At 50.1% G+C, this 9,538-nt stretch overlaps 1 long non-coding RNA gene across 1 annotated transcript; it reads left to right on the forward strand.

Moving 5' to 3' along the window:
- The first annotated feature begins 946 nt into the window (after positions 1-946).
- Positions 947-6,965, forward strand: LOC119965494. Its single transcript, XR_005460522.1, has 3 exons — positions 947-1,980; positions 5,670-5,803; positions 6,721-6,965. It is a non-coding gene; the product is annotated as an uncharacterized LOC119965494 (long non-coding RNA).
- Positions 6,966-9,538: the final 2,573 nt, after the last annotated feature.

The following is a 9,538-nucleotide window of genomic DNA, read 5'->3' on the forward strand; positions in this document are numbered from 1 at the left end:
AGCCCTAGTCCATAACACACACGATTGGAAGGGCTGACGTGATTCCGGTAAGCCGGATAAATTCAAACGGCCTTTACACCACCAGCCAGGAAGAGAGCCAATCCATCATTGGGAGAATTTCAAACTCTCTTTCTGCCAGTGGGTTTCTGACGATTTGGCTCCCGTGGGATTCTCCTCTCTGGCTGGCAGCCAACCCGCCATGGGCTAGACGGGCGAATTCTACCCGGTCTGTCTATAAAATAAATTCAGACCTCATTTCACACGGGTAGCACACGATTTCTGATTAGAGCTCCTCCTCAAAGCCAGCATGATTGAAGTGTGTAAATGTTTAGCTTGTTCAGTAACTTTTCTTGTGAGCCAACATTAAACGTTACTATATTTAAAATTACTCACATTGGGAGTGATTCTGGGACCTCACTGTCCGGCTGCCCGTGAGAAAATTGGTGCGGTCTCAAAATTCAGAGAGAATCGAAAAACACTCCAGCGTGATTGCGATTTCCAATTTCACCCCCCGCCCCGCTCTGGCGGAGTGGTGTCAATAAGGCTACAGAAGCCCGGGAACCTCATTTTAATACATTAGCATGTCATCACCGAGCACTCACTCCAGACCTTCACCCTCTCTCTCTCTCTCTCTCTCTCATCTCCTCTCTCTCTCTCTCTCTCTCTCTCTCTCTCTCTCTTTCTCCCCCCCCCCCCCCCCCCCCCCCCCCCCCCCCACCACATCTCACTGAATATTCACTGGAAGCTAGCAGGACGTCTCACTGGCGTCATTTACAATAGGCCTACAAGAGCAGGAACCTGGCGGCCTCACCTCCAAGGGGGATATCGGAGGTGAGCACTGAGGCAGCCATAGTTCTCCAGGGTCTTCACTGCTCAGGGTGCACCAAGGAGGATGGGGGCACGCAGATCGGTTCAACCCGAGGCCGGGGCTGGAAATCTGTCTCTCAATCTCAGGGACAATGTCTTACCGTCCATTCACTTTGGGGCGCCCTTGCTTTGAGGGGATCTGGAGGCTGGCATGCAGGCATCAATTCCTGAGTCCAACCTGCTGAGCCTGTGACCAAATCACCACTGAGGGAGTGCCCGTCCATAGCGGGAGCTGGAAAGTGGGTGGGAGGAGGTGAACACCGAGGGTCTGCTCTGGGAAAGACTGTTAGGCACCTGGTTGGTGTTCCATGAGAGGCCAGGCTGTAAGGGCAGGGTGCTGACTCAGGAATAGGTTGCATCCCAGCCTCTTGAGGAATGAAGATCCTCTCACTTTGGGAAGCACAAGTGAACAATAAGTAGAAGCCCCACACTCAGGCAGTACTGAGCGGACCAAGGGATTGAGCTCTGTGGAATTTCTATTCAACTTTTCATGTGAAGTTTGCCTGTCAGGAATTAGTGTGTAGGGCTGTGAAATTGGGGAATGAGGGTGTCCTCTTGTTATGATAATTTCCGCCTACATTCTAATCAACTGTGCCTCGGCATCCTGATATGCCAACTCTCTCTTCATTGACAAGTCAATGCTGAAGTTCACTGTCACTGATTGGAATCCTAAGCATCACCTGGTGTGGGGAGGAGTGGGGAGGGAGGATGACCTTCTCGTGAATCTACTCCTGGGCCTAGCTAAACTTACCACAAACAGGTCCAGGCAGCAGGTCATCCGACCCGACTGTCTGCCTCTCTACCACGGTTACAGATAGGTCTACAGGAGTCCCCGGAGAGTGAGTATGGAGTGCCCACGGGCACCATGGGTGCCTTCCGTGCCCGGTGGGCGCCGCAGGGTGTGGGGTTCTTTATTGACCCCTTGAAGCACACTTCAGTTTGATGTTTTAATCTTCATTTTCTCTTTGTTTTTTGTTTAAGAGGCTCAAACGTCTGTGAGAAATCCGGCCAAGACCATTGACAGCACCGGAACTGACACTTTGCCATCTGGTCAGATTGCGCCCAATGTCTCTACCTTGCTGCAGCTGTGAGCGGAGTTTATACAAAACTAAGGTAAAGTTGCAGGTTGCTCACAAAATTAAATTAGCTGACAATTAATTACATGAATATTTTTGTGTTGCATAAATCAAAGATGACGTTACCGTCAGTTGTTTTGGAGTGAATCATGGTATGCTGTTCCTCCTGACACGGGATATATTTAATTTAGAATTTATGGTTCTGCTTGAGTTTGTTGTTGTTTTTACGTATTAATCTGTACTCATTCTAAATGGCTCAAAATAATTTGATTAACAGGAAACATTTGAATGGTGCACCAGTTTAAAAGTTAGTCAAATGTTAACACAAATTGTTGTAAATGTTTTGTACAAAGCAGCTGAAATGGATCTTGCTGAGCAGAACTGCCTCAAGTGGGTAGCACGGTATCACAGTGGTTAGCACCGTTGCTTCCCAGCTCCAGGGTCCCAGGTTCGAAGCCCGGCTTGGGTCACTGTCTGTGTGGCGTTTGCACGTTGTCTGCGTGGCTTTCCTCCGGGTGCTCCGGTTTCCTCCCACAGTCCAAAGATGTGCAAGTTAGGTGGATTGGCCATGCTAAATTGCTCTTAGTGTCCAAAAAGGTTAGGTGGGGTTACTGGGTTACGGAGATAGGGTGGAGGTGTGGGCTTAGGTGGGGTGCTCTTTCCAACGGCCCGTGCAGACTCGAAGGGTCGAATGGCATCCTTCTTCACTGTAAACTCTATGATTCTATGATTATTATTAAATATCTTGCAACGGGTCTGTGCTGCCGAAAATAAAATGTCCCAAGTTTCACTTTCTATCTGCACTTTTGTTGTATGATTTCATAGAGAAATGAAAAATTAAATGAAAATCGCTTATTGTCACAAGTAGGCTTCAATAAAGTTACTGTGAAAAGCGAATGATTACAGCACGAAGGGGTCCCATTGGGCCCATTGTGTCTGTTCTGGTTCTTTGAAGGAGCAATTCACTCGAGCCTGTACAGTGATGTTAACATCAGGAATATTGGACAGATATAACCGCCAATGAAATATGATGCAGTGTCACATGACTAAGAGACAGATCTGGCGGGAAGCAGGAGTACAGCCACATGTAGAGTTACTGAGATCATTTGAGACCATAAGGCCACAAGACATCAGAGCAGAATTAGTCCATTCGGTCCATCGAGTCTGCATGGCCGTTCAATCATGGCTGATATTTTTCTCATCCCCATTCTCCTGCCTTCTCCCCATAACCCCTGATCCCCTTATTAATCAAGAACCTATCTACCTCTGTCTTAAAGACACTCAGTAATTGGCCTCCACAGCCTTCTGCGGCAAAGAGTTCCACAGATTCACCACCCTCTAACTGAAGAAATTCCTCCTCATCTCAGCTTTAAAGGATCGTCCCTTCAGTCTGAGGCTATGGCCTCAGGTTCTAGTTTTTCCTACAAGTGGGAACATCCTCTCCACGTTCTCTCTATCTCGACCTCTCAGTATTATGCATATATCTGCAAATAAACAAGAATAGTTCTTCCTCATAACAGTCTTTGGCAAAATTCTTAGCAGAACAGGCAAACGTCAACGAATCCCAATCTAGACCCCAAATGCAAGACAAGGCAACCATTCTCCCGCTTTCACCATAGTGCCCTCTCATTCTTCTTTTTCAGATAATTCCCTCTTGAATGTCTCAGTTGAACCTACCTCCCCACAGTCTTCTTCTGCAGACATCCATGTTGAGGCCCTCCATTTCATAAATTTTTGGCGAGCTCTCATCAGCGGGTGAAGGTTCAATTCTTGCTCCAGGGCAAAGTTGTGCAAAGCCCAACACATCGGAAGACCATAAGACACAGGAGCACCAGACGGCCATTTGGCCCGTCGGGTCTGTGCCACCATTCTGTGAGTTCATGACTGATCTGATCTGATGTGATGATCCTCAACTTCACTTTCCCCGTAACCCAAACAGGCCACCACAATCCTTGACAATTTAACAAGGCTGCACTCTAACCTGACAAACACTGGAAACCCCGATAGCATCTTGATGGTCCTGCCTGTTAGCAAGATACAGGGCTGGATTGTTCCATCGCCTGCCGCAAGAACGGGCGAGACGCCAACAATGGAGAAATCCATTGACCTCGGGCGGGATTCTCCGCTCGCCAGGCGACTGCGGTCAGAGAATCCCGCAACACAGGTTTATAAAAGTTCAAATACTCCTGACTCTATCTTTCTCCCTGACAACAGTTTGAGATTAAGCCAGTCAGTTGGCAACCTTGGTGTCATATGTAATCCTGACACGGTCCTCCAACATCAGGCACATTGCCCAACTCTGCCACTGTTTCAGCTCTTCATCTGCTGAAACCCTCCTTCATGCCTCCGATACCTCTGCACTTGACGATGCCACCACAGTCTTGGCTGGTTTCCAACATTTGGAAGACCTCCTTAAACTTGAGGTCACCCAAAACTCAACTGTGCATGTTTAAACTCACGGCAAGTCCCATTCTCAATCCCCAATGTGTTCGCTGATTGAAACCAGTTCCCAGTCAAACAAATGTCTCGTTTTTAAAATTCAATGGCCTCCTTGTGCACTGTAAATTCTATAATTCCCTGATTGCTGATGTTTTTGTTGTTGGTGTGGTGAGTGCTGCGTGCAACTGGCACGTCACCACGGGTTAAACACGCTGGGAGTCAAGGATGTTCAACTGCACCTTGAGCGCCAGTGGAATATGTGGGTGTCAGGATTAGGTTGAGGTGAGATTGGGCCGTGTGGGAGGGGCCTGCACAGCTGCGGCTCCGAGATGGAGAATGGCTCTGATACAGGGGACAAGTCACACATTGATGGACAGATCATTTCTACCACAAAGTTCTGGACATGACACCATCCTCTGGCTTATCCTCCATTTCTGTTGAGGACCCTGCTGGGGTGCGGTGGGAGGGGGAGGGGGGGGGGGAGGGGGGGGGCGGTGATACCATCTCTGGACTCACGCGGCCCCCTGATCCCAGTGTTCCAGGGCCCAGGCATCTTTGAAAATTTTCTTTCCGTCCAGATACAGAAAGGGAAGGAAACAGCAACAGCAGCCTCCAGGCATCTGCAGCCACCAGCAGGAGCAAACAGCAAACACATCCTGCAGCTGGGAACTGCTCTCACAGCTAACAAGGCTAATTCCTTATTCCAATAGCCTGCAGCTGTGCATCTAGTAGCTGGTCACAGACAAATGATTTGAAGATGAATGTCATCACTGAAGGCACAGCGGGGCTCTGTCCTGGAAGTGTTTAGTGGGAGAGACAGGCTGCAGGATGTCCACATTATTTAAAGATGGCTTGAAGTCCTCACAGATGCAAAGGCCCTCACCCCTCCCCCCACCCCTATGAGCCCAGGTGCGATCCCCAATCTGGAATACTTCAGCCCACCCACCCTCCACATGAACAAGCTCAACCTCGTGGAGGCCATTGCATTCAACTTAAATCTCACTAATAAGATTAAAATGAATGCAAATGAGGGTTAATGACATGCTGGCCGTTTTGACCATGATCTGGAACTCGCCATCTGGAGCGCGCTGGGTGAACTGGTTGGCACCCGGGTCGAATCTCGATTTTGGCCTTTCCCGCTATTTACCCGGCGCGCCCAAAATCGGGCCAGACACAATGCGGTGGTTGGATCGCACCCAACACCTCAGAAGATATCAGGAATACAATCAAACTCACGGCTGATAATTAATGCCAGCCGCTGTAATATCTAATTTATGTTGGATTCAGTGAGAAACACACAGAACAGAAAAACGTTACGTCATAAACAGATCCCATGGAGGAGACGGATACAGGAGGACCTTCAAATAAGCTTGCCGAGGAGGAAGGACCAACTCAATCGTGAACACTAGCTTCACACTAAGGTATTCATAGCATAATGATAAGTAGTTCATTCCATAAATGAGCGCAGAAACATTTCCGATGAGTCTGCATGCTAGAGTTGGACTACTTCGAACCAATTGGGAGTATTTACCCTGAAACATTTTGAGGTTAAGTACAACGTCAGGCAGTTTTGCATAGTTACACAGGGTCTTCAATGCAGTAAAAACCCCCATGTGCACTTCACAGGGGCATTATCAAATAACATTTCAAACTTTCTGTTATGACATAAAAGTGGCTCATTGTTTTAACAAATTGGAACTGATTTGCATCTCCTAATTAGATGATGACAAGCAGATTGTGATCTGCTGCGCCGGCTGTTGACAACATCCAGGGGGAATCGTTAATTGAACAACGTGGGAGGTTGTTGGGGGGGGGGGGGAGGGGACATCCTAGGAGGATTTGAAGAGCAGTTTGGCATCTTCACAGCTGATAGGTTTCTCGGTGCATTCGCATCGGGAGCTGCCTTTCACTTGCTTCCACTTCCCACTGCTCTGGCACCTAGCTCTTCACATATTTCCTTTCCTCTTCTTCCCGACTGACAACGGACAGCAGACACAACGGGAGCACAACTTAAAAGCTGCACCGGGCTTTTCTGCAAGGCCACATCAACTTCCAGTTGGAGGCCAGATTTATTTACAGATGTGACATGGCGCCACTGTGGGATACTTCGGATCACAAACCCACAAAGTTGAGTCACTTGACCTCTGATAGTGGGTGCGCTGTACCAGATTGAGGCTCAAACATTGTGAACAAGCAACATCAGAGCTGGCGACATTTGCAATCTCTGTTAACTACTTATTGATTCCGCACTGTTGTTTAACATGTACAGTTTACCTGGGTGAAAAAGAGATAAAAGTGGATTCAACATTGCAGAATGTTCTAATTCAATTACTTACAGATTTCGGGATCTTTAGGATCCTGGAGACACCTGAAACTGACGATCTGAAATCGACTCGGACCAGCCACGTGTGAGCAGCTGCCGGAGCTGCAGTCCCCGGCCTGGGGATTCCCCTACACCAGCTGCCAGGGACCAGGAAAACACCCTAGAAGCCAGGGCCTTCACTCTACAAGCTCCCGGAGACCTGGAAAACACCACAGAAGCCGGGACCTCCACTCTGCTGCTCTCCATCAACCAGACCAGCATCGCAGCAGCGGCAGCCCTCCAACCCCGTCCCCAGCTTCCAACCCCACTGACCCGGAGAGGTCCGACCCCCTGCAGACCCCAAGTACTCCTTCCACTCCCCCCCCCTCTACAGTCGCCCCACACTCCTAAAAATCAACTTCCACAGCCTAACAATCACTAATATTGCTCTTTAAAATTTACTCTGAAGCAAGACCGCGGTCTGGAAAGGACCCTGCGCACCCCAACACACGGACCCGGCCATCGCCTCATCCGCAACCGCGATCCCAGAGACGTCATCCACTTAGCAGCCTTCACCCCATCCATGCCGGAGCATGGTCTGGGCATCCACCAACCTGTGAAGACAAACCCCAGCCCGACAGCGACCCGGAACGCTCGGCCGCGCAGACCGACCGACCGACGCAGGAACCGCAAGCAAAGCAACAAATCCTCCATCCACACACCGACCAGAATGAATAACCTCATTGGACACAACTATTCCCTTAACACTGCAAACTCTCACCGTCTCCCAGGCTCGAAAAGAAACAGTCACTCCAGGAAACGTGGAAAACATGCAGGCCTGCAGGTGAGAGTGAAACAAAGCAGCCCCAAAACCCCTCTGCCCAGCTTACTCCGAGCTAATGTCCAATCTCTAGAAAACAAGCTAGACAAACTTAAAGCCAGACTCACTTTTCAAAGAGGACTCGGGGACTGCCGTGAGCTCTGCTTCACGGAGACATGGCTCACTCCTGCTTCACCGGACTGTGCCCTACACCCAGAGGGCTTCTCAATCCACCGAATGGACCGTAAGGCAGCCTCAGGCAAGGCTAGGGGAGGTGGGGTCTGCCTCCTAATCAACACCTCCTGGTGCCTCGATGTAGCAACACTGGCAGGTTTCTGCTCCCCGGACCTAGAATACCTGACGCTAAAATGCTGCCCCTTCTACCTTCCGCAGGAGTTCAGCTCCGTTATCTTGATGGCAGTTTGCATCCCACCCCATGTGAACGTAATAATCGCACTGGACAAAATATTCACCACCACCAAAGTCCCAAAATTGGGAAACGAGATTCTCTTTGGCACGATCTCATTTCCTGATTTTCCCTGCCCGTCGCCGGTGATGTAACAAGGCTGTTAAAGGGTTTGAACACCGTTTCCATAAATGTTAATACATTAATGTATTATTAAAGGACTTCCCAACCAAATGATCCATGCACGCCGGCAAGTTGGGGGGGGGGGGGGGGGGGGGGGGGGGTTGGGGAGAGGGGGGAGAGTTCCCCCTAATACTGGTATGATTGTGTAGGGGGGGGGGCAGAGGGCCACAGATACCTCCAAGGTGGGGGAGGTGCTTTTGGGGAGTCCTCCTGGGGTCAACCTTTGAAGAGGGCACCCTGATCACTGTGGAGTCGGCCTTGCCGACTCGGCCAGGTTCCACCCCACCAGAGGGAGGGAGTACGTCTGTGCACTGAGTTCCAAAAAGTCTGGCCTGAAACCTCGACTGTGCGTTTGGAGAGATACTGGCCTGCTTCCTGTCAGAGCCTGACACTCTGCCAACAATTGGTATAATTTCGCTCATTGGTGCCGTGGGGATCAGAGAACAATGAGAGCGCAGTCAAAGGTTCCCGACATTTGTGGAAACCTGCAATCTGGGCACATCCGGTGGCTGTTTCCTGCTGGTGAGCCTGATGCCAATGGAAATGGATGGGGCTTTGACCCCTTGCAAAGAGTGCATCCATCACCCCCTTGTTACATTTATCAGCGGAAGGAGGCCAGAGAGATGCTGCAAAGATCACCTGAGGAGACCTGAAAGGAATCAGTCGGCGAAACGTTGAGGCTGGCTGTGACTTCAAAGCCACAGGAAATGGGTGCCCTCCAAATCCATGCCAACTCCTGAAGGTTTCACACAGAAGCCACCGTGTCCCTGAACAGGCAAAGTCATCGACATTGGTTCTCGCTGGTCTGCAGGAAGGTCAGCCACCGACTGTAGGCTCTAACTCACAGAAGCCGCCTCTGAGCGGCTGCTCTCTGGGGTCCCTCCTGTGGCAGCAGAGCAGATCCGATCACCCCTTTCCTCTTCGTTCTTCTGCTGCTGCCTGTGGAGAGTCTGAGGCCTCTGTTAACATCTTCTCTTGTTTCATTGCACGAGGAGAATGATAATCAGTTCCACAGGCTCCACCTCACTCCCCCACCACTCACTGCTATGGTAAAACAGAGAGAGAGAGAGAGAGAGAACATAGAACATATAGAACAGTACAGCACAGAACAGGCCCTTCGGCCCTCGATGTTGTGCCAAGCAATGATCACCCTACTTAAACCCACGTAACCCGTATACCCGTAACCCAACAATCCCCCCATTAACCTTACACTACGGGCAATTTAGCATGGCCAATCCACCTAACCCGCACATCTTTGGACTGTGGGAGGAAACCGGAGCACCCGGAGGAAACCCACACACACACGGGGAGGACGTGCAGACTCCACACAGACAGTGACCCAGCCGGGAATCGAACCTGAGACCCTGGAGCTGTGAAGCATTGATGCTAACCACCATGCTACCGTGCTGCCCCTCAATGTACCGTGAGAACATTGAGGAATTGCC

This window comes from Scyliorhinus canicula, chromosome 4, assembly GCF_902713615.1.
Source record: "Scyliorhinus canicula chromosome 4, sScyCan1.1, whole genome shotgun sequence".
In the NCBI taxonomy this organism is placed as follows: Eukaryota; Metazoa; Chordata; class Chondrichthyes; order Carcharhiniformes; family Scyliorhinidae; genus Scyliorhinus; species Scyliorhinus canicula.